The sequence below is a fragment of the Pleurodeles waltl genome, chromosome 4_2 (genome assembly GCF_031143425.1).
Source record: "Pleurodeles waltl isolate 20211129_DDA chromosome 4_2, aPleWal1.hap1.20221129, whole genome shotgun sequence".
NCBI classification, from domain to species: Eukaryota; Metazoa; Chordata; class Amphibia; order Caudata; family Salamandridae; genus Pleurodeles; species Pleurodeles waltl.
The window spans coordinates 1,050,176,311-1,050,199,606 of record NC_090443.1 but is presented as its reverse complement, the minus strand read 5'-3'; the positions used below and the strand labels follow the sequence as shown (position 1 = coordinate 1,050,199,606).

The window sequence follows — 23,296 nt, the reverse complement described above, 5'->3', positions numbered from 1 at the left end:
TGCAGCCCTAGTGTCCATGTAGTCTCAGACCCCAGCTTGGGCACCGGTACTGCTGCGTCCTGTTCTGTGCTCGCTCTGTGTGTGTGAGGGAAGCTTGCAGCCCTAGTGTCCGTGTAGTCTCAGACCCCAGCGTGGGAGCCGGTACTGCTGCGGCCTGTTCTGTGCTCGCTCTGTGTGTGTGTGTGAGGGAAGCTTGCAGCCCTAGTGTCCGTGTAGTCTCAGACCCCCGCGGGGGAGCCGGTACTGCTGCGGCCTGTTGTGTGCTCGCTCTGTGTGTGAGGGAAGCTTGCAGCCCTAGTGTCCGTGTAGTCTCAGACCCCAGCGTGGGAGCCAGTACTGCTGTGGCGTGTTCTGTGCTCGCTCTGTGTGTGTGAGGGAAGCTTGCATTCCTATTGTCTGTGTCGTCTCAGATCTCCTGTTTGTGCTCACTCTGAGTGTGTGAGGGAAGCTTGCAGCCCTGGTGTCCGTGTTGTGTCTGACTCTAGCACGGGAGCCGGTACTGCTGCGTCCTGTTGTGTGCTGGCTCTGTGTGTCAGCAAGGAACTGCAGATTAACACTGGTGTATGTTAAAAAGGCAGGTGAGAATTGCATTGTCAGGCAGACCTAAAATTGTCTCTAGGTTAATGGCTGTCCTCCTCCTATCTGTGCTACTGACACCAGAGAAAAGCACCGTGAATTATTGAGGCATCCAGGACACTTTACTGGCATGATCATGTCTCACATGGAAGCCCTTGAAAGTTCAAGCTCTGGCAGCTGGAGAAGTGCAAATGATCTCCGCTGTGTGGAAGGCGAGCACTTTCTTTGGAAGCACACAGAGTGAAAGAGAGGATGAATGATGAGTGAAAGAGTGGATGGACGAGTGAAAGGGAGGGTAGATGGGTGGCTGGATGAAATGGTGGACAGATGAATGAGTGAAAGGGTGAAGGGATGGTTTAAAGAGTGGATGAAGGGAGTACAATTGTGGATGGATGAGTTGAAGGATGGATAGAGGAGTGAAAGAATGTCTGGACGAGTGAAAGAAAGCGTAGTTGGATGACTGGGTGAAAGGGTGAAAGGGTGAATGGATGGATGTATTTGATGGCTAGGTTTGAAGATGGATGGTTGTGTCTGGATATGGATAGACCGATGGAATGGTGGATGGAAGACTGAATGATGAAAATGTAGAGGTGAAGGAGTGATATCAGCTGGTGGATGGAGAGATGAAAGGATGAATGGATCGATACTTGGATGGAACAGAGAATCATGCTCCTTTGGGGAGGGCCGCGATGACTTCCTTCTCCTGCTCGGTCCCATTTGAAGGGGGGAGGGGGTATTTTACATTTCTGGATACTCCCCTGGACTTAGCGGAAACAAAACTAGGAACCAGAAACCAAGCACTTGTGAGCAACAAGTGACAAAGCCAATAGTAAGCGACGGGCAGACTGCATGTCATGAATGTCCCCAGGAGAAGGAGGGAGCTTCCTGTGGGGGGAGGGGGTAATTGGGGAGGGGGGAGTGACCTCCTGGGGCCCCCAGTGCTGGAGCTCTGCTGCCATCTAGCGCCTCCGGGAGAGAGGGACGGCGAAGCATGGAAACTGGGAGGGGGGGTGACACCCTCCAGTGGGCGTGGCCAGAGAGCAATGGAGGAGCAGGGAGGTTGCCACATCGACAGCAAGGTCAGTGAGAGCCGAGGGTGCGGGCGTGAGAGCGCCTGCATGGGTTCACCAGGCGCACAACTGGGCGTGTGGTGGCAGCAGGCTCTGGAGTGTGAGCGACAAGCTGGAGAGAGTGCAGAGAAGCAGCAGGGGACGGAGAGTGTGCCTGCAGGGAAGTGTGCAGGAGGAGAGGGTGAGAGTGACTGCAGGAGTGTGCAGGAGGAGAGCGTAAGAGTGCCTGCAGGAGAGTGTGCAGGAGAGGTGAGAGTGCCTGGAGGAGAGTGTGCAGGAGGAGAGGTGAGAGTCCCTGCAGGAGAGTGTGCAGGAGGAGAGGTGAGAGTGCCTACAGGAGAGTGTGCAGCAGGAGAGGGTGAGAGTGACTACAGGAGTGTGCAGGAGGAGAGCGTGAGAGTGACTGCAGGAGTGTGCAGGAGGAGAGCGTAAGAGTGCCTGCAGGAGAGTGTGCAGGAGGAGAGGTGAGAGTGCCTGGAGGAGAGTGTGCAGGAGGAGAGGTGAGAGTGCCTGCAGGAGAGTGTGCAGCAGGAGAGGGTGAGAGTGACTACAGGAGTGTGCAGGAGGAGAGCGTGAGAGTGCCTGCAGGAGAGTGTGCAGGAGGAGAGGTGAGAGTGCCTGCAGGAGAGTGTGCAGGAGGAGAAGTGAGAGTGCCTGCAGGAGAGTGTGCAGCAGGAGAGGGTTAAAGTGCCTAGAGCAGCAGGGGCGTGTGTGCACGGAAGTGTGCAGGAGGAGAGCGTGAGGGTGACTGCAGGAGTGTGCAGGAGGAGAGCGTGAGAGTGCCTGCAGGGGAGGGTGCAGGAGGAGAGGTAGACTGCTGCAGGGGGGTGAGGGGGAGTGTGCATCATACCAGAGAGTGCTGCAGGGGGAGAGAGAGAGAGTGTCCATCAGACCGGAGAGTGCTGCAGTGGGAGAGGAGTGAGTGTCATTCAGACTAGTGAGTGCTGCTAGGGGAGAGGGAGTGGTGTGCATCAGACCACAGAGTGCTGCAGGGGGAGAGTGGGCGTGCATCAGACCAGAGAGTGCTGCAGGGGGAGAGGAGTGAGTGTGCATCAGACCAGAGAGTGCTGCGGGGGGAGTGAGTGTGCATCATACCAGAGTATGCTGCATGAGGGAGGATGAGTGTGCATCAGACCAGAGAGTGCTGCAGGGGGAGAGTGAGTGTGCATCAGACTACAGAGTGCTGCAGGAGGGAGAGGGAGTGTGCATCAGACCAGAGAGTGCTGCATCGGGAAGACGGGGAGTGTGTATCAGACCAGAGAGTGCTGCGGAGGAGAGGGGGAGTGTCCATCAGACCAGAGAGTGCTGCAGGGGGGAGAGGGGAAGTGTCCATCAGACCAGAGAGTGCTGCAGGGGGAAGAGGGAGGGGGTGCATCAGACCAGAGAGTGCTGCAGGGGGAGAGGGTGTGTGCAGCAGACCAGAGAGTGCTGCAGGAGGAGAGGAGTGAGTGTGTAGCAGACCAGAGAGTGCTGTAGGGTGAGAGGAGTGAGTGTGTAGCAGACCAGAGAGTGCTGCAGGGGGAGAGGAGTGAGTGTGTAGCAGACCAGAGAGTGCTGTAGGGTGAGAGGAGTGAGTGTGTAGCAGACCAGAGAGTGCTGCAGGGGAAGAGGAGTGTGTGCATCAGACCAGAGAGTGCTGCAGTGGGGAGAGGAGTGTGTGTGCATCAGACCAGAGAGTGCTGCAGGGGGAGAGGGAGTGTGCATCAGACCAGAGAGTGCTGCAGGGGGAGAAGAGTGTGTGCATCAGACTATAGAGTGCTGCAGGGGGAGAGGGAGCATGTGCATCAGACCAGAGAGTGCTGCAGGTGGGAGAGGGGCAGTGTGCATCAGACCGGAGAGTGCTGCAGGGGGGAGAGGGGTGTGCACCAGTGAGTGCTGCATGAGGGAGAGTGAGTGTGCATCAGACCAGAGAGTGCTGCGGGGGAGAGGTAGTTTGCATCAGACCAGAGAGTGCTGCAGGGTGAGAGGAGTGTGTGTGCATCAGACCAGAGAGTGCTGCAGGGGGAGAGGGAGTGTGCATCCGACCAGAGAGTGCTGCAGGGGTCAGAGAGAGTGTGCATCAGACCAGAGAGTAGTGCGGGGGGGAGAGGAGTGAGTGTGCATCAGACCAGAGAGGGCTGCAGGGGGAGAGGGAGTGTGCATCAGACCAGAGAGTGCTGCAGGGGGGAGAGGGGGAGTGTGCATCAGACCAGAGAGTGCTGCAGGGGGGAGAGGGGTGTGCACCAGAGAGTGCTGTGGGGGGAGGGTGTGTGCATCAGACCAGAGAGTGCTGCAGGGGGAGAGGGAGTGTGCATCAGACCAGAGAGTGCTGCAGAGGGGAGAGGGGGAGTGTGTATCAGACCGGAGAGTGCTGCAGGGGGGAGAAGGGGAGTGTGCATCAGACCAGAGAGTGCTGCAGTAGGGAGAGGGAGTGTGTAGCAGACCAGATAGTGCTGCAGGGGAGAGAGGAGTGAGTGTGCATCAGACCAGAGAGTGCTGCGGGGGGGGGTTGCAGCAGCTAAAGGAGTGCGTGAGTGTGCAAGGGAGGAGTGAGTGTACGTAGGAGGAGTGAGTGTGCACGGAGTGTGCAGCATCAGAGAGTGCTGCAGGAAGTGTCTTTGACTGGACCTCGGTAGTGTTGTGTGGTGTAACTAGGCCACACTGTACTGGGAGGACGCCCTGGAATAAACACTTGCACACCTTTGCATAGTTACTGGACTGGCAGGAGACTTCCTGAGTCCCTTTTATTGAAGTCGGTTAAGTCACAGACTCAACCAATACTTTCTTTTCTGGCAGGGGGGATTCATGTCATCTCCCTGCAAGTGTGGGTGTCATGGGCGGGCCCAAGACTAAGCACAACATTCCTCCTTTGCCCACAACAGAAAAACATAAACACCAAACGTTATACCACATTTCGAAACTGTTCATAAACATTACGAACTATTGAATCTGAGCTTAGCATGCAGATGGCATTCTGTGCATGATCAGTCTAACACAAAACCTTGCAGCCTAGTAGAGCATGGTGGGCGTGGCCGTAAGCTATAACAACCCATTCCTCGCCTTGAAGAGAACGAGCCGGCTGGCACCGATCCGGGTGCCTCAGGCTCCGAGAATGGACGACCCTCAGAGTTCTGTACATCTGGGCTCCTTACCTCACAGGATGAAAAACCGTCAGCCGACAAACCTTGACTCTGAGATGTGAAAACACCTTCCTTCTGACCTGCAATGCTCCCATTGTCTGAGCCAACTGATGACATCTCTCCAGCTCTTGTCACATTGCAGTCCGGGGTGCACACCACTTTAAAAAACAAAATGTTTCTCGGGACCGTCTCCGGGTCTCTCTTAGCAGTGCTCATGGTGCCTTTGATCTCACTCACCACCCAGGGATCTTTCTCAAAGGGAAACACAAATTTGCTTCCTCCTCTTCTGCTCTTTACAAGGACCAAATCCCCTACGTGAATAACTTGCTTCTTTGCTCGCCTGTTCCGTGACATCTTGTAGGTAATGTCCTTTCTTTGTGACAGCACTTTCCCCACACGACTAGGAAGTTCAGATGGTTCCTGAACATGGGGAATGGTATCTCATACTTTCCGATTTATGCATAAGGAACTAGGTGTCTCTCCAGTGGTGGCATGAGAAGTAAGTCGGTACTACCGCAAGAAAGCATATACAGCATAATTTATGACCTCCAGCAATATCTCGTACTTTCCGATTTATGCATAAGGAACTAGGTGTCTCTCCAGTGGTGGCATGAGAAGTAAGTCGGTACTACTGCAAGAAAGCATATACAGCATCATTTATGACCTCCAGCAATAGCAATTCGTGGCACCTTGTTAAGAGTCCTCATAAAACGTTCCACCTCTCCGTTAGCCTGAGGCCAACGAGGGGTGATCTTTTTGTGAACAATCCCTCGAGACTGTAAGTACTCAGCAAACTCTTGGCTTGAGAACGGAGGTCCATTGTCAGTGCGAATCTCATGTAGTAACCCATGGGTGCCATAATCTTCTCGAAACGGGGAATGATCTGAGACACGGTGGTGGACTCCACAATCTCAACCTCAGGAGATTTTGAAAAGTCATCTATCACAACAAACGTGTGACGTCCATCTGGCAGACTCCCAAAATCAGTGCTGGCTCGAAACCACGGGGCAGGATGAATGGTTTCAGTAAGGATTGGTGAGGGATGTTCAGCCGGACTAACCGCTTGACACATCATACATTGACGCACTGCTCTTTCGACGTGGGCATCAAGTCCCAGGAACCACACCTTACTCCTCAATTTGGACCTTGTCTTCACTATTCCTTGATAAGATGCATGGGCAAGCTCCACTACAGCGTGCTGTAATGACATGGGAATCACTAGCCGGTGCCTCTCAGCAGACATCCTTCAGGAGATACAGCCAGCTCTTGTCTGGCCTTGTGCAGCGAAGACAACATGGTTCGAGCTTCCACTGTCCTGAGAGTCACATTTTGAAGTATAGGATGCCATTTTCCGGATACCAAAGGCAACATTACCAGCTGCAGACACTCATCACTATCTGTGGCTATCCTGATTTCGTCCAGAGACAGAGGCAGCGGCCGGGATCTCTCTACAATCAGTCTTATATATTCTTCTACCTCTTCTGTGACCTCTTGAGAGGTAGCAGGCCTGGCGTGCCGTGAGAGGTAGTCAGCAGTATTCAAAACTCCAGGTCGATAAACCACCTGAAATCGATGATCTTGCAGTTGCAAAATCCACTTTTCTATCCATGGCGGGGTTTGGAAGAGGACCCATCAAACAAAGGAATCAGGGGCTTATTATCAGTGTGTACTATAAATGGCTGACCATACAGGTAAAGATGAAAATACCTGCAGCCCCAGTGCACCGCAATGGCTTCTTTTTCAATTTGGGAATAGCGTTGCCCAGTCTCTGTTAGAGCACGGCTAGCATACGGCACAGGAGCCCACTCTCCGTCCAATTGTTTTTGGGCCAACACTGACCCTAGCCCGGTGGTACTAGCATCCACTGACTGTTCAGACTCCCTTTGAGGATCAAAATAGACCATGGTGGTGTGTTCAGATAGCGCTGACGTGGTGGCGTGGAAGGCAGCATCTGGTTCAGTTCCCCACTCCCAAATGGCATTGGTTTTGATGAGGTCTCTGAGAGGAGCCGTCAGAGCTGTCAGGTTTTTGATAAACCGCTTACAGTAATTCAGCATGCCCAAATAGCTGTGGACACCAGATACATTGATGGGAGCCATGGCATATGGAATGTCTTTTACTTTGGCCGGATCTGGCAGGACTCCTTCCCCAGAGAAACGGTAACCAAAGAATGCCACTTCCGTCTGTAAAAAGGAACACGTGTCTCTGTGAAGAGTCAAGCCATTCTCTTGAAGTCTATGGAATGTTGCTCGGAGGCAAGAGAGATGCGATTCCACACTGGGAGCATGCACGAGTATGTCATCGCTGACATTGATGACTCCTGGTAAACCAGCGACCAACCCACGAATGGTGTCTTGAAATATCTCTGCAGTGCTGGAAATCCCGAAACTCAGACATTTGTACCGGCTGAGACCCACATGAGTGAAGAAAGTGGTTATGCCTCTGGAATCAGGATGTAACATGAGCTGGTGGTATCTAGCCCGCAAGTCCATCTTCGAGAACCAACTTGACCCTGCAACCTCTGCAACTATGTCATCCACAGTAGGTGTTAGATGATGTTCCCACTTAATGGCGACATTTGGCAGGCGCATATCCACACAAATCCTCACCTCTCCCAGTTGCTTAGATTTCCTAGCAATCACAATGGGTGACACCTACGTAGCGGGACCATCAACCTTCTCTATAACATCCGCCTGCTCAAGCTTCCTGAGCTCTTACTCCACTTTCGTCTGCAGATGGAAAACAACTCTGTGATGTGTCAAAGCCACGGGCTCTATAGACTTTTCAATGTGCAGCCTTAACATACGGTCCTTCAGGCAACCTATACCTTCAAATAATGGCTTAAATTCAGTTACCAAACTCTCCACAGTCTCAAGGTGAACACTGAATGCAAAAGAAATGAGGTTGAGCTGCTCTGCCCTCCGTCAGCTTAGTAGCATATCCGATCCAGTTTTTGTGACAAATTCTTTGGTTCGTATCGCGTTCTCCTCGTGAGACAGTGTCGTAGTGAACACACCTGCCAACGGCAGTGGCTGCGATGACCCAAATGCATACACTTGAGTCATTGTAGGTCGTAACTTGGGCTGAATGGGAAGTCTTTTCAATACTGATTGGGCCAGTATATTAATGGAAGCACCAGTGTCAATCAGCTTGTCAACCTTATGGCCTGCCAGAAGAACTGGGCACTGTGGTACTCGCTTCCGAGGGCACCCACTAGGCTGCAAAGTGTGTATCACATGGACAGTTCCCTCACCTTCCTCATCATCATCCTCTTCTGTTATCATGGGTGGTTGCACTGAGTTGACGGCTTTGGACTTCTGTGAGTTTGGACGGAGAGTTGACCTGCATACTTTGGCGAAATGATTCAACTTACTGCAACTCGAGCATTTCTTGCTGTGCGCAGGACACACACCTTGATGAGGGAATGGACCGGCTCAAGAATAGCAGGATCGCGATGACGTGGTGGCCTTTGGCCTGGATTTCTTTCTGTCCGCAGCAGCTGCGGTGATGGCATTCACTGGCTCCACTTTGGCCTGGGTTTGCAACGCTGCTTCCATATGAGCCGCACGTACTTTAGACAGTTCCTTGGACCTTCCCAACGTGAGGATGTTTACCATAGACATGCCAGGTATCTGCAATATGTATTCTCATAGCTTTACGGATGCACATCCCTGTATGAACTGCACACGGACTTCATCTTCCACGTCCCACAAGGTGCAGGTGCAGGCGAGGTCTTTTAACCTTGCATAGAAAGTGTCAACTGATTCGTTTGGAAGTTGGCCTGTCTGAGGAGAAAACGCTCATAGTCAGGATTCGCCAGAGGTTCGAAATGAGCTGTGAGCGTCTGTTTTAATGACTGGTAGGTGAAAGGTGGGTCCTCCTCGGTCACCGACTGTCCAAGTTTATGAATGGCTGCACCTCTCAAGAGTAAGAGCATGGGGCGGCATCTGTCATTGTCCAGTGCTGTTGCCGCAAAGTAAGTTTCTGACCTGTCCACGCACTCCTTCCATCGAGCTGCTTGAGTGGAGGGAGGACCTTCCACGACAAAAGGTTCCAAAGCCGGGACTGAGGCCTTGATTGCACCTCAAACTTGCGACTTGTTATCACACCTCCACCTTTGACGATCACTCAGGTGTCGTCACTTGCCTTAGTAGGTTTGCTGTCACCCCAACACGACTGCCAAACAACCAGCTTCGCAGAGGGCCAAAACTGTGCGTGAGTCAGAGTCATGTACACAATCACTTCAAGCGCTGGGGTGATGTGCCTTCATTTATCTGCATGCCAATTTCAAAAGTCAGTCTCTACTGTGAACTTCCCATGGACCACAGGTACTCCAGGTGGAGAAAAGAGAGAGAAAAAAACTCCAGCCAGGTGTAGTGTACAGGGGATAAGAAAAAACAAACTGTACAGTGGTTCAGAGCCCCAACCAGATACTCAGCACTGTCCTGCCATTGTGCACTCCGAAACGCGCGTGGACAGGCCTCTGAACACGGCCAATGCGCCCGACACCTGGACGCACAGGCGCACCTCGGCACCAGAAGGCAGCAGGACCAGCAGAGGCCACCTGATGCTGCAGGGGGCCGCCGAACGGCACGGAAGTCCTTCTCGCCCGCATACGCCGACAGGTGAGTGCACGAGTGGGTCCGATCAGCAGGATCACCCGCCTCGTCGCCAATTTGTTGTGTGGTGTAACTAGGCCAAACTGTACTGGGAGGATGCGCTGGAATAAACACCTGCACACCTTTGCATAGTTACTGGACTGGCGGGAGACTTCCAGAGTCCCTTTTATTGAAGCCGGTTACGTCACCGACTCAACCATTACTTTCTTTTCTGGCAGGGGAGGCCAGGTGCCCCCCCACCACCCCTGGGCTGGAGATCTCTGCATGTTCTTCACACCCAGTACAAACAGGTGACTGGTCTCTGTTGGTGTGAGGCCTGGCCCCCACCCCCGGGGCTGGACATGAGATCCCTGCATGTTCTTCACACCCAGTACAGACTGGTAACTGGTCTCTGTTGGTTTGAGGTCATGTGCCCCCCCCCACCACCCCTAGGCTTGAGATTTCTGCATGTTCTTCACACCTAGTACAGACTGGTAACTGATGTCTGTTGGTTTGAGGCCTGGCCCCCACCCCCGGGGCTGGACATGAGATCCCTGCATGTTCTTCACACCCAGTGCAGACTGGTGACTGGTCTCTGTTGGTATGAGACCAGGAGCCCCCTGGCCCCCCACCACCGTGCTGGAGAGATCCCTGCATGTTCTTCACACCTAGTACAGACTGGTAACTGATGTCTGTTGGTTTGAGGCCTGGTACCCCCCACCACCGGGCTGGAGAGATCCCTGTATGTTCTTCACACCCAGTGCAGACTGGTGACTGGTCTCTGTTGGTATGAGGCCAGGAGCCCCCTGGCCCCCCACCACCGGGCTGGAGAGATCCCTGTATGTTCTTCACGCCCAGTGCAGACTGGTGACTGGTCTCTGTTGGTATGAGGCCAGGAGCCCCCTGGCCCCCCACCACCGTGCTGGAGAGATCCCTGCATGTTCTTCACACCCAGTATAGACTGGCGACTGGTCTTTGTTGGTCTGAGGCCTGGTGCCCCCTGGCACCCAGCTGTAAGACTCGGATAGGTGGTAGCAGCTGCAGAGGGGGCCACGGGGCCCCTCGAGTCTCGCTCCGGCTGTGGGACCCAAGTCTGGAAGGTTCAATTATCCGCTCCTCTCAGGGACCAGCTAAGTACTTTCCAACAGCAAGAACTGCCTGATATTTCACTTTATTTACTGCCAGAGGCTGCTGTTTGTTTGACGTAAAGAGGGGGCGCTCGTCTAATCCCCCCCAAACGTCTGTGAAGATGTCACTCATTTTTATGACAAAAGTCTGCTGTGTCCGACCCTAAACCTTGTGGAGAGATGAGGACAGACGCTGCAGTTTGTCAGCCTTGCCGCAGCCTGTGAAGTGCTCAGTGCAAGGAAGGACTGAGATCCACCAGCGCGGGGCTTCTTCAGTCTCACAATGTTCCAGACACCTTCATTCATTCCTGATGTCTCACAGAACGTGTTGGGACAAGTGTGGGGTCCATATTTTATTCTGGTATGAACAGGATGAGGAGAGACTCAATCCTGCATTGCAGTTATGCACCGAGGCAGGGCTTAATTTGAGCCGGTGGTTGCCGGTGGGGCCCACCAGCACTCATGTTTGGGGATGGACAACATTCTTTTCAATCAGACCCTGAACAAGAGAGGGAAAGAAACACAAAAGGGGAATCGAAAGAGGAGGAGAAAGACATGTAGAAAGCACGGTTGAAAAACAACATGGAAGAGTGAGATACCGGGCAGGAGTGAGCTGCAGGGTCAGGAGTGAGCTGCAGGGTCAGGAGTGAGCTGTAGGATCAGGAGTGAGATGTAGGGTCAGGAGTGAGCTGTAGGATCAGGAGTGAGCTGCAGGGTCAGGAGTGAGATGAAAGGGGCAGGAGTGAGATGTAGGGTCAGGAGTGAGCTGTAGGGGCAGGAGTGAGCTGTTGGGCCAGGAGTGAGATGAAAGGGGCAGGAGTGAGCTGTAGGGGCAGGAGTGAGCTCTAGGGCCAGGAGTGCGATGAAAGGGGCAAGAGTGAGCTGTAGGACCAGGAGTGAGCTGCAGGGTCATGAGTGAGATGAAAGGGGCAGGAGTGAGCTGTAGGGGCAGGGGTGAGCTTCAGTGTTAGGAGTGAGATGAAAGGGGTAGGAGTGAGCTGTAGGATCAGGAGTGAGATCTAGGGGCAGGAGTGAGCTGTAGGGGCAGGTGTGAGATGTAGGATCAGGAGTGAGCTGTGGGATCAGGAGTGAGCTGTAGGGGAAGGAGTGAGTTGTAGGATCAGGAGTGAGCTGTAGCGCCAGGAGTGCCTGGGAGTGAATGAAAGAGACACGTTAACGTTTGAAAAACCTCTGTAAAATCCATTTTCGTTCGAGAAAACATAGACATGTATTTTCCTTCCTGCGCGCATCTGTGCATCCACTCAGTGTACTTTCAAATTTTTTCCCCATGTGAAATGTGTGTTTCCTAATGTAGTAACCCTCTGACGTTGAACCCCTCCAGCTTCATGGGAGATCCTGTCTCATAGAGTACATTGATTTACTCCGCCCTTTCCAGGAGTACATTTCCACTTTTGGGACAATTTAAGAACACACACAAATGTACATGTTTATTGATGCGAGCAGATCCAGAGGGCAGCTCAGCCATGGACCAGCCATTGGACTCAGAGTTAACAAGCATTGGCAAAGCCAATAGGTCTCACCTATGAGAGAGCTATTGGCTTTGCTAATGTGTTTTAGCCATGTTGTACACCAGCGTGGCTAAAACTTAGTGGTGTAGAGAAGAGTGTTGTGGAGTGGAGTGCCATAGAGTGGAGTGACGTGGAGTGGCCTAGAGTAGAGTGATCTGGAATGTAATGGACTGTCGTTGCGTGGCACAGAGGGGAGCAAAGTAGAGTGTAGTACAGTGGCACAAAGTGTCACAGAGTAGAGTGGATTGGCATAGAGTGTTGTGGAAGGAGCAGAGTGTTGTGGAGTGCCATAGAGTGGAGTGGCGTAGAGTGGTGTGACATGGAATGGCGTAGAGTGGAGTGAAGTGGAATGTCATGGAGTGTCGGGCGCCACAGAGTGTCGTAGAGTGGCATAGAGTGTCATGGAGTGGCATAGAGTGGAGTGTTGAGGAGTCGTGCAGAGTGTCATGGAGAGTCGCGGAGCATTGTCTAGAAGAGTAGAGAGGCGTAGAGTATAGTAGAATTGCATACACTAGAGAGTCATAGAATGAAGTGGCCGACAGTAGAATGCCGTAGAGTGGAGTAAAGTGTCACAGAGTAGAGTGGAGTGGCATAGAGTGGAGTGAAGTTGAATGTCATGGACTGTCAGGCGCCGCAGAGTGTCGTAGAGTGGCATACAGTGTCGTAGAGTGGCATAGAGTCGTGGAGTGGCATAGAGTGGAGTGACATGAAGTGTCATGGACTGTCGGGCACCGCAGAGTGTCGTAGAGTGGCATAGAGTGTCATAGAGTGGCATAGAGTCATGGAGTGGCATAGAGTGGAGTGTTGAGGAGTCGTGCAGAGTGTCATGGAGTATCACGGAGCATTGTCTAGAAGAGTAGAGTGTAGTAGAGTGGCATAGAGTTGTGGAGTGGCATAGAGTGGAGTGTTGAGGAGTCGTGCAGAGTGTCATGGAGTGTCGTAGAGCATTGTCTAGAAGAGAAGAGAGGCGTAGAGTGTCATAGAATGTCATACAATAGAGAGTCATAGAATGGAGTGGCCAACAGTAGAATGCCATAGAGTGGAGTAAAGTGTCATAGAGTAGAGTGGAGTGGCATAGAGTGGAGTGAAGTGTTGTGGAAGGAGCAGAGTGTTGTAGAGTGGAGTAGGGAGTTGTGGCGTGGCATAGAATACCATAGAATGGAGTGGATTAGAGTGTTGTAGAGCGGTGTGTTGTAAAGTGGAGTGGCACAGAGTGGAGTGGAATGTTGTAGAGCAGTGTAGAGTAGAGTAGAGTGGCGTACAGTAGAATGGAGAGGAGTGTCATAGACTGGAGTATCACAGAGTGGAGTGTTGTAGAATGGAGTGTCATAGGGTGGAGTGATGTGCAGTAGAGTGGTATGTCATAAAGTACCCTAAAGTGGAGGGGCATAGACTGGAGTGGTGTTGAGTGGAGTGCTGTAGAGCGGAGTGGCGTGTCTTAGAGTGGAGTGTTGTGGAATGGAGTAACATGTCTTAGAGCGGAGTGACATGTAGAGTGTTGTAGAGTGGTGTTTTGTAAAGTGGAGTGGCACAGAGTGGAGTAGAACGTTGTAAAGTAGTGTAGAGTAGAGTGGAGTGGCGTAGAGTAGAATGGAGAGGCGTGTCATAGAGTGGAGTGTCACAGAGTGGAATGTTGTAGAGTGGGGTGTCATAGGGTGGAGTCGTGTGCCGTAAATTGGCATGCCCTAGAGTACCCTAAAGTGGAGGGGCATAGGGTGGAGTGGTGTAGAGTGGAGTGTTGTAGAGTGGAGTAACATGTCATAGAGTGGAGTGTTGTGGAATCGAGTAAAGTGTCTTAGAGCAGAGTGACATGTAGAGTGGAGTGGAGTGTTGTAGAGTGGAGTGGTGTGTCATTGAGTGGTATAGAGTAGCATGGAGTGAAGGGGCCTGGAGTGAAGTGGAGTGGCGTGTCATTGAGTGGTGTAGAGTAGCATGGAGTGGAGGCGCCAAGAGTGAAGTGGAGAGGAGTGTTGTAGAATGGAGTGGCATGTCATTGAGTGGTGTAGAGTAGCATGGAGTGAAGGGGCCTAGAGTGAAGTGGAGTGGTGTAGAGTGGAGTGGAGTGTTGTAGAGAGAAGTGGCGTGTCATTGAGTGATGTAGAGTAGAATGGAGTGAAGGGGCCTAGAGTAAAGTGGAGTGGTGTAGAGTGGAGTGGGGTGTTGTAGAGTGGAGTGGCGTGTCATTGAGTGGTGTAGAGTAGCATGGAGTGAAGGGGCCTAGAGTGGAGTGGTGTGTCATTGAGAGGTGTGGAGTAGCATGGAGTGAAGGGGCCTAGAGTGAAGTGGAGTGGCGTAGAGTGAAGTGGAGTGTTGTAGAGTGGAGTGGCGTGTCACTGAGTGGTGTAGAGTAGCATGGAGTGAAGGGGCCTGGAGTGAAGTGGAGGTGCGTGTCATTGAGTGGTGTGGAGTAGCATGGAGTGAAGGGGCCTGGAGTGAAGTGGAGTGGTGTGTCATTGAGTGGTGTAGAGTAGCATGGAGTGAAGGGGCCTAGAGTGAAGTGGAGTGGAGTGTTGTAGAGTGGAGTGGCGTGTCATTGAGTGGTGTAGAGTAGCATAGAGTGAAGGGGCCTAGAGTGAAGTGGAGTGGCATGTCATTGAGTGGTGTAGAGTAGCATGGAGTGAAGGGGCCTGGAGTGAAGTGGAGTGGCGTCTCATTGAGTGGTGTAGAGTAGCATGGAGTGGAGGCGCCAAGAGTGAAGTGGAGTGGAGTGTTGTAGAGTGGATTGGCGTGTCATTGAGTGGTGTAGAGTAGCATAGAGTGAAGGGGCCTAGAGTGAAGTGGAGTGGCATGTCATTGAGTGATGTAGAGTAGCATGGAGTGAAGGGGCCTGGAGTGAAGTGGAGTGGCGTCTCATTGAGTGGTGTAGAGTAGCATGGAGTGGAGGCGTCAAGAGTGAAGTGGAGAGGAGTGTTGTAGAGTGGAGTGGCATGTCATTGAGTGGGTTAGAGTAGCATGGAGTGAAGGGGCCTAGACTGAAGTGGAGTGGTGTGTCATTGAGTGGTGTAGAGTGGCATGGAGTGAAGGGGCCTAGAGAGAAGTGGAGTGTTGTAGAATGGAGTGGCATGTCATTGAGTGGTGTAGAGTAGCATGGAGTGAAGGGGCCTAGAGTGAAGTGGAGTGGTGTAGAGTGGAGTGGAGTGTTGTAGAGAGAAGTGGCGTGTCATTGAGTGGTGTAGAGTAGCATGGAGTGAAGGGGCCTAGAGTGAAGTGGAGTGGTGTAGAGTGGAGTGGAGTGTTGTAGAGAGGAGTGGCGTGTCATTGAGTGGTGTAGAGTAGCATGGAGTGAAGGGGCCTGGAGTGAAGTGGTGGTGCGTGTCATTGAGTGGTGTGGAGTAGCATGGAGTGAAGGGGCCTGGAGTGAAGTGGAGTGACGTAGAGTGAAGTGGAGTGTTGTAGAGTGGAGTGGCGTGTCATTGAGTGGTGTAGAGTAGCATGGAGTGAAGGGGCCTGGAGTGAAGTGGTGGTGCGTGTCATTGAGTGGTGTGGAGTAGCATGGAGTGAAGGGGCCTGGAGTGAAGTGGAGTGGTGTGTCATTGAGTGGTGTAGAGTAGCACGGAGTGAAGGGGCCTAGAGTGAAGTGAAGTGGAGTGTTGTAGAGTAGAGTGGCGTGTCAGTCAGTGGTGTAGAGTAGCATGGAGTGAAGGGGCCTGGAGTGAAGTGGAGTGGTGTGTCATTGAGTGGTGTGGAGTAGCATGAATTGAAGGGGCCAAGAGTGAAGTGGAGTGGCGTAGAGTGAAGTGGATTGCTGTAGAGTGGAGTGGCGTGTCATTGAGTGGTGTAGAGTAGCATGGAGTGAAGGGGCCTGGAGTGAAGTGGAGTGCCATGTCATTGAGTGGTGTAGAGTAGTATGGAGTGAAAGAGCCTGGAGTGAAGTGGAGTGGCGTAGAGTAGAATGGAGAGGAGTGTCATAGAGTGGAGTGTCATAGGGTGGAGTTTTGTGCCGTAGAGTGACATGTCGTAGAGCACCCTAAAGTGGAGGGGCATAGAGTGGCGTGTCATAGAGTGGAATGTTGTTGAGTGGAGTGGCGTGTCATAGAGTGGAGTGTTATGGAATGGAGTAGCGTGTCTTAGAGTGGAGTGACATGTAGAGGGGCGTACAGTGGAGTGGAGTGTTGTAGAATATAGGTTTGTGTCATAGAGTGGAGTGTTGTGGAATGGAGTAACGTGTCTTAGTGTGGAGTGGCATGTAGAGTGGCGTGGAGTCGAGTGTTGTAGAGTGGAGGTGCATGTCATTGAGTGGTGTAGATTAGCATGGAGTGAAGGGGCCTAGAGTGAAGTGGAGTGGCGTAGAGTAGAATGGAGAGGAGTGTCATAGAGTGGAGTGTCAAAGAGTGGAGTGATGTAGAGTGGAGTGTCATAGGGTGGAGTGGTGTGCCGTAGAGTGGCATGTCGTAGAGTACCCTAAAGGGGAGGGGCATAGAATGGAGTGGTGTATAGTGGAGTGGTGTACAGTGGAGTGTTGTAGAGTGGAGTGGCATTTCATAGAGTGGAGTGTTGTGGAATGGAGTAACGTGCCTTAGAGTGGAGTGACATGCAGACTGGCGTAGAGTGGAGTGGAGTGTTGTAGAGTGGAGTGGCGTGTCGTAGAGTGGAGTGTTGTGGAATGTGGCGTGTCATTGAGTGGTGTAGAGTAGCATGGAGAGAAGGGGCCTAGAGTGAAGTGGAGTGGCATGTCATTGAGTGGTGTAGAGTAGCATGGAGTGAAGGGGCCTGGAGTGAAGTGGAGTGGTGTGTCATTGAGTGGTGTAGAGTAGCATGGAGTGAAGGGGCCTAGAGTGAAGTGGAGTGTTGTAGAGTGGAGTGGCGTGTCATTGAGTGGTGTAGAGTAGCATGGAGTGAAGGGGCCTAGTGTGAAGTGGAGTGGCGTGTCATTGAGTGGTGTAGAGTAGCATGGAGAGAATGCCCCTAGAGTGAAGTGGATGTGTGTGTCATTGAGTGGTGTAGAGTAGTATGGAGTGAAGGTGCCAAGAGTGAAGTGGAGAGGAGTGTTGTAGAGTGGAGTGGTGTGTCATTGAGTGGTGTGGAGTAGCATGGAGTGAAGGGGCCTGGAGTGAAGTGGAGTGGCGTATCATTGAGTGGTGTAGAGTATCATGGAGTGACCAGGCGTAGAGTGAAGTGGAGTGGCATAGAGTGGAGTGGAGTGTTGTAGAGAGGAGTGGCGTGTCATTGAGTGGTGTAGAGTAGCATGGAGTGAAGGGGCCTAGAGGGAAGTGGAGTGGCGTAGACTGAAGTGGAGTGTTGTAGAGAGGAGTGGCGTGTCATTGAGTGGTGTAGAGTAGCATGGAGTGAAGGGGCCTAGAGTGAGGTGGAGTGGCGTGTCACCGAGTAGTGTAGAGTAGTATGGAGTGCAGGGGCCTAGAGTGAAGTGGAGTGGAGTGTTGTAGAGTGGAGTGGCGTGTCATTGAGTGGTGTAGAGTAGCATGGAGTGAAGGGGCCTGAAGTGGAGTGGAGGTGCGTGTCATTGAGTGGTGTAGAGTAGCATGGAGTGAAGGCGCCTAGAGTGAAGTGGAGAGGAGTGTTGTAGAGTGGAGTGGCGTGTCATTGAGTGGTGTAGAGTAGCATGGAGTGAAGGGGCCTGGAGTGAAGTGGAGTGGCGTAGAGTGGAGTGGAGTGTTGTAGAGTGGAGTGGCATGTCATTGAGTGGTGTAGAGTAGCATGGAGTGAAGGGGTCAAGAGTGAAGTGGAGTGGCTTAGAGTGGAGTGGAGTGTTGTAGAGTGGAGTGGCGTGTCATTGAGTGGTGTAGAGTAGCATGGAGTGAAGGGGGCTAGAGTGAAGTGGAGTGGCGTAGAGTGGAGTGTTGTAGAGTGGAGTGGCATGTCATTGAGTGGTGTAGAGTAGCATGGAGTGAAGGGGCCTAGAGTGAAGTGGAGTGGAGTGTTGTAGCGTGGAGTGGTGTGTCATTGAGTGGTGTAGAGTAGCATGGAGTGAAGGGGCCTAGAGTGAAGTGGAGTGGAGTGTTGTAGAGTGGAGTGGCGTGTCATTGAGTGGTGTAGAGTAGCATGGCGTGAGGGGGCCTAGAGTGAAGTGGAGTGGCTTAGAGTGAAGTGGAGTGTTGTAGAGTGGAGTGGCGTGTCATTGAGTGGTGTAGAGTAGCATGGAATGAAGGGGCCTCAAGTGATGTGGAGGTGCGTGTCATTGAGTGGTGTAGAGTAGCATGGAATGAAGGGGCCTGGAGTGCAGTGGAGTAGCGTAGAGTGGAGTGTTGTAGAGTGGAGTGGCGTGTCATTGGGTGGTGTAGAGTAGCATGGAGTGAAGGGGCCTAGTGTGAAGTGGAGTGGCGTGTCATTGAGTGGTGTAGAGTAGCATGAAGTGAAGGGGCCTAAAGTGAAGTGGAGTGACGTATAGTGAAGTGGAGTGTTGTAGAGTGGAGTGGTGTGTCACTGAGTGGTGTAGAGTAGCATGGAGAGAATGTGCCTAGAGTGAAGTGGAGTGAAGTGTTGTAGAGTGGAGTGGCGTGTCATTGAGTGGTGTAGAGTAGCATGGAGTGAAGGGGCCTGAAGTGAAGTGGAGGTGCATATCATTGAGTGGTGTAGAGTAGCATGGAGTTAAGGCACCTAGAGTGAAGTGTAGAGGAGTGTTGTAGAGTGGAGTGGCGTGTCATTGAGTGGTGTAGAGTAGCATGGAGTGAAGGGCCAAGACTGAAGTGGAGAGGAGTGTTGTAGAGTGGAGTGACGTGTCATTGAGTGGTGTAGAGTAGCATGGAGTGAAGGGGCCAAGAGTGAAGTGGCGTAGAGTGGAGTGGAGTGTTGTAGAGTGGAGTGGCGTGTCATTGAGTGGTGTAGAGTAGCATGAAGTGAAGGGGCCTGGAGTTAAGTGGAATGGCGTGTCATCGAGTGGTGTAGAGTAGCATGGAGTGCAGGGGCCTAGAGTGAAGTGGAGTGGCATAGAGTGGAGTGGAGTGTTGTAGAGTGGAGTGGCGTGTCATTGAGTGGTGTAGAGCAGCATTTAGTGAACGGGCCTAGAGTGGAGTGTTGTAGCGTGGAGTGGCGTGTCATTGAGTGGTGTAGAGTAGCATGGAGTGAAGGGGCCTGGAGTGAAGTGGAGGTGCGTGTCATTGAGTGGTGTGGAGTAGCATGGAGTGAAGGGGCCTGGAGTGAAGTGGAGTGGTGTGTCATTGAGTGGTGTAGAGTAGCATGGAGTGAAGGGGCCTAGAGTGAAGTGGAGTGGAGTGTTGTAGAGTGGAGTGGCGTGTCATTGAGTGGTGTAGAGTAGCATAGAGTGAAGGGGCCTAGAGTGAAGTGGAGTGGCATGTCATTGAGTGGTGTAGAGTAGCATGGAGTGAAGGGGCCTGGAGTGAAGTGGAGTGGCGTCTCATTGAGTGGTGTAGAGTAGCATGGAGTGGAGGCGCCAAGAGTGAAGTGGAGTGGAGTGTTGTAGAGTGGATTGGCGTGTCATTGAGTGGTGTAGAGTAGCATAGAGTGAAGGGGCCTAGAGTGAAGTGGAGTGGCATGTCATTGACTGATGTAGAGTAGCATGGAGTGAAGGGGCCTGGAGTGAAGTGGAGTGGCGTCTCATTGAGTGGTGTAGAGTAGCATGGAGTGGAGGCGTCAAGAGTGAAGTGGAGAGGAGTGTTGTAGAGTGGAGTGGCATGTCATTGAGTGGGTTAGAGTAGCATGGAGTGAAGGGGCCTAGACTGAAGTGGAGTGGTGTGTCATTGAGTGGTGTAGAGTGGCATGGAGTGAAGGGGCCTAGAGAGAAGTGGAGTGTTGTAGAATGGAGTGGCATGTCATTGAGTGGTGTAGAGTAGCATGGAGTGAAGGGGCCTAGAGTGAAGTGGAGTGGTGTAGAGTGGAGTGGAGTGTTGTAGAGAGAAGTGGCGTGTCATTGAGTGGTGTAGAGTAGCATGGAGTGAAGGGGCCTAGAGTGAAGTGGAGTGGTGTAGAGTGGAGTGGAGTGTTGTAGAGAGGAGTGGCGTGTCATTGAGTGGTGTAGAGTAGCATGGAGTGAAGGGGCCTGGAGTGAAGTGGTGGTGCGTGTCATTGAGTGGTGTGGAGTAGCATGGAGTGAAGGGGCCTGGAGTGAAGTGGAGTGACGTAGAGTGAAGTGGAGTGGTGTGTCATTGAGTGGTGTAGAGTGGCATGGAGTGAAGGGGCCTAGAGAGAAGTGGAGTGTTGTAGAATGGAGTGGCATGTCATTGAGTGGTGTAGAGTAGCATGGAGTGAAGGGGCCTAGAGTGAAGTGGAGTGGTGTAGAGTGGAGTGGAGTGTTGTAGAGAGAAGTGGCGTGTCATTGAGTGGTGTAGAGTAGCATGGAGTGAAGGGGCCTAGAGTGAAGTGGAGTGGTGTAGAGTGGAGTGGAGTGTTGTAGAGAGGAGTGGCGTGTCATTGAGTGGTGTAGAGTAGCATGGAGTGAAGGGGCCTGGAGTGAAGTGGTGGTGCGTGTCATTGAGTGGTGTAGAGCAGCATTTAGTGAACGGGCCTAGAGTGGAGTGTTGTAGCGTGGAGTGGCGTGTCATTGAGTGGTGTAGAGTAGCATGGAGTGAAGGGGCCTGGAGTGAAGTGGAGGTGCGTGTCATTGAGTGGTGTGGAGTAGCATGGAGTGAAGGGGCCTGGAGTGAAGTGGAGTGGTGTGTCATTGAGTGGTGTAGAGTAGCATGGAGTGAAGGGGCCTAGAGTGAAGTGGAGTGGAGTGTTGTAGAGTGGAGTGGCGTGTCATTGAGTGGTGTAGAGTAGCATAGAGTGAAGGGGCCTAGAGTGAAGTGGAGTGGCATGTCATTGAGTGGTGTAGAGTAGCATGGAGTGAAGGGGCCTGGAGTGAAGTGGAGTGGCGTCTCATTGAGTGGTGTAGAGTAGCATGGAGTGGAGGCGCCAAGAGTGAAGTGGAGTGGAGTGTTGTAGAGTGGATTGGCGTGTCATTGAGTGGTGTAGAGTAGCATAGAGTGAAGGGGCCTAGAGTGAAGTGGAGTGGCATGTCATTGAGTGATGTAGAGTAGCATGGAGTGAAGGGGCCTGGAGTGAAGTGGAGTGGCGTCTCATTGAGTGGTGTAGAGTAGCATGGAGTGGAGGCGTCAAGAGTGAAGTGGAGAGGAGTGTTGTAGAGTGGAGTGGCATGTCATTGAGTGGGTTAGAGTAGCATGGAGTGAAGGGGCCTAGACTGAAGTGGAGTGGTGTGTCATTGAGTGGTGTAGAGTGGCATGGAGTGAAGGGGCCTAGAGAGAAGTGGAGTGTTGTAGAATGGAGTGGCATGTCATTGAGTGGTGTAGAGTAGCATGGAGTGAAGGGGCCTAGAGTGAAGTGGAGTGGTGTAGAGTGGAGTGGAGTGTTGTAGAGAGAAGTGGCGTGTCATTGAGTGGTGTAGAGTAGCATGGAGTGAAGGGGCCTAGAGTGAAGTGGAGTGGTGTAGAGTGGAGTGGAGTGTTGTAGAGAGGAGTGGCGTGTCATTGAGTGGTGTAGAGTAGCATGGAGTGAAGGGGCCTGGAGTGAAGTGGTGGTGCGTGTCATTGAGTGGTGTGGAGTAGCATGGAGTGAAGGGGCCTGGAGTGAAGTGGAGTGACGTAGAGTGAAGTGGAGTGTTGTAGAGTGGAGTGGCGTGTCATTGAGTGGTGTAGAGTAGCATGGAGTGAAGGGGCCTGGAGTGAAGTGGTGGTGCGTGTCATTGAGTGGTGTGGAGTAGCATGGAGTGAAGGGGCCTGGAGTGAAGTGGAGTGGTGTGTCATTGAGTGGTGTAGAGTAGCACGGAGTGAAGGGGCCTAGAGTGAAGTGAAGTGGAGTGTTGTAGAGTAGAGTGGCGTGTCAGTCAGTGGTGTAGAGTAGCATGGAGTGAAGGGGCCTGGAGTGAAGTGGAGTGGTGTGTCATTGAGTGGTGTGGAGTAGCATGGATTGAAGGGGCCAAGAGTGAAGTGGAGTGGCGTAGAGTGAAGTGGATTGTTGTAGAGTGGAGTGGCGTGTCATTGAGTGGTGTAGAGTAGCATGGAGTGAAGGGGCCTGGAGTGAAGTGGAGTGCAATGTCATTGAGTGGTGTAGAGTAGTATGGAGTGAAAGAGCCTGGAGTGAAGTGGAGTGGCGTAGAGTAGAATGGAGAGGAGTGTCATAGAGTGGAGTGTCATAGGGTGGAGTTTTGTGCCGTAGAGTGACATGTCGTAGAGCACCCTAAAGTGGAGGGGCATAGAGTGGCGTGTCATAGAGTGGAATGTTGTTGAGTGGAGTGGCGTGTCATAGAGTGGAGTGTTATGGAATGGAGTAGCGTGTCTTAGAGTGGAGTGACATGTAGAGTGGCGTACAGTGGAGTGGAGTGTTGTAGAATATAGGTTTGTGTCATAGAGTGGAGTGTTGTGGAATGGAGTAACGTGTCTTAGTGTGGAGTGGCATGTAGAGTGGCGTGGAGTCGAGTGTTGTAGAGTGGAGGTGCATGTCATTGAGTGGTGTAGATTAGCATGGAGTGAAGGGGCCTAGAGTGAAGTGGAGTGGCGTAGAGTAGAATGGAGAGGAGTGTCATAGAGTGGAGTGTCAAAGAGTGGAGTGATGTAGAGTGGAGTGTCATAGGGTGGAGTGGTGTGCCGTAGAGTGGCATGTCGTAGAGTACCCTAAAGGGGAGGGGCATAGAATGGAGTGGTGTATAGTGGAGTGGTGTACAGTGGAGTGTTGTAGAGTGGAGTGGCATTTCATAGAGTGGAGTGTTGTGGAATGGAGTAACGTGCCTTAGAGTGGAGTGACATGCAGACTGGCGTAGAGTGGAGTGGAGTGTTGTAGAGTGGAGTGGCGTGTCGTAGAGTGGAGTGTTGTGGAATGTGGCGTGTCATTGAGTGGTGTAGAGTAGCATGGAGAGAAGGGGCCTAGAGTGAAGTGGAGTGGCATGTCATTGAGTGGTGTAGAGTAGCATGGAGTGAAGGGGCCTGGAGTGAAGTGGAGTGGTGTGTCATTGAGTGGTGTAGAGTAGCATGGAGTGAAGGGGCCTAGAGTGAAGTGGAGTGTTGTAGAGTGGAGTGGCGTGTCATTGAGTGGTGTAGAGTAGCATGGAGTGAAGGGGCCTAGTGTGAAGTGGAGTGGCGTGTCATTGAGTGGTGTAGAGTAGCATGGAGAGAATGCCCCTAGAGTGAAGTGGATGTGTGTGTCATTGAGTGGTGTAGAGTAGTATGGAGTGAAGGTGCCAAGAGTGAAGTGGAGAGGAGTGTTGTAGAGTGGAGTGGTGTGTCATTGAGTGGTGTAGAGTAGCATGGAGTGAAGGGGCCTGGAGTGAAGTGGAGTGGCGTATCATTGAGTGGTGTAGAGTATCATGGAGTGACCAGGCGTAGAGTGAAGTGGAGTGGCATAGAGTGGAGTGGAGTGTTGTAGAGAGGA

At 52.3% G+C, this 23,296-nt stretch overlaps 1 protein-coding gene across 4 annotated transcripts in view; it reads left to right on the top strand.

The window, feature by feature from the left end:
* The first annotated feature begins 1,583 nt into the window (after positions 1–1,583).
* The window catches only part of LOC138293717 (equilibrative nucleobase transporter 1-like), a 383,365-nt gene continuing 361,652 nt past the window's right edge, over positions 1,584–23,296 (top strand). For all 4 annotated transcript variants that reach the window (XR_011203087.1, XM_069233048.1, XM_069233042.1 and 1 more), the window contains exon 1: positions 1,584–1,655. The gene's annotated coding sequence lies outside the window, so the exon portion shown is untranslated. The remainder of the gene's footprint in view (positions 1,656–23,296) is intronic.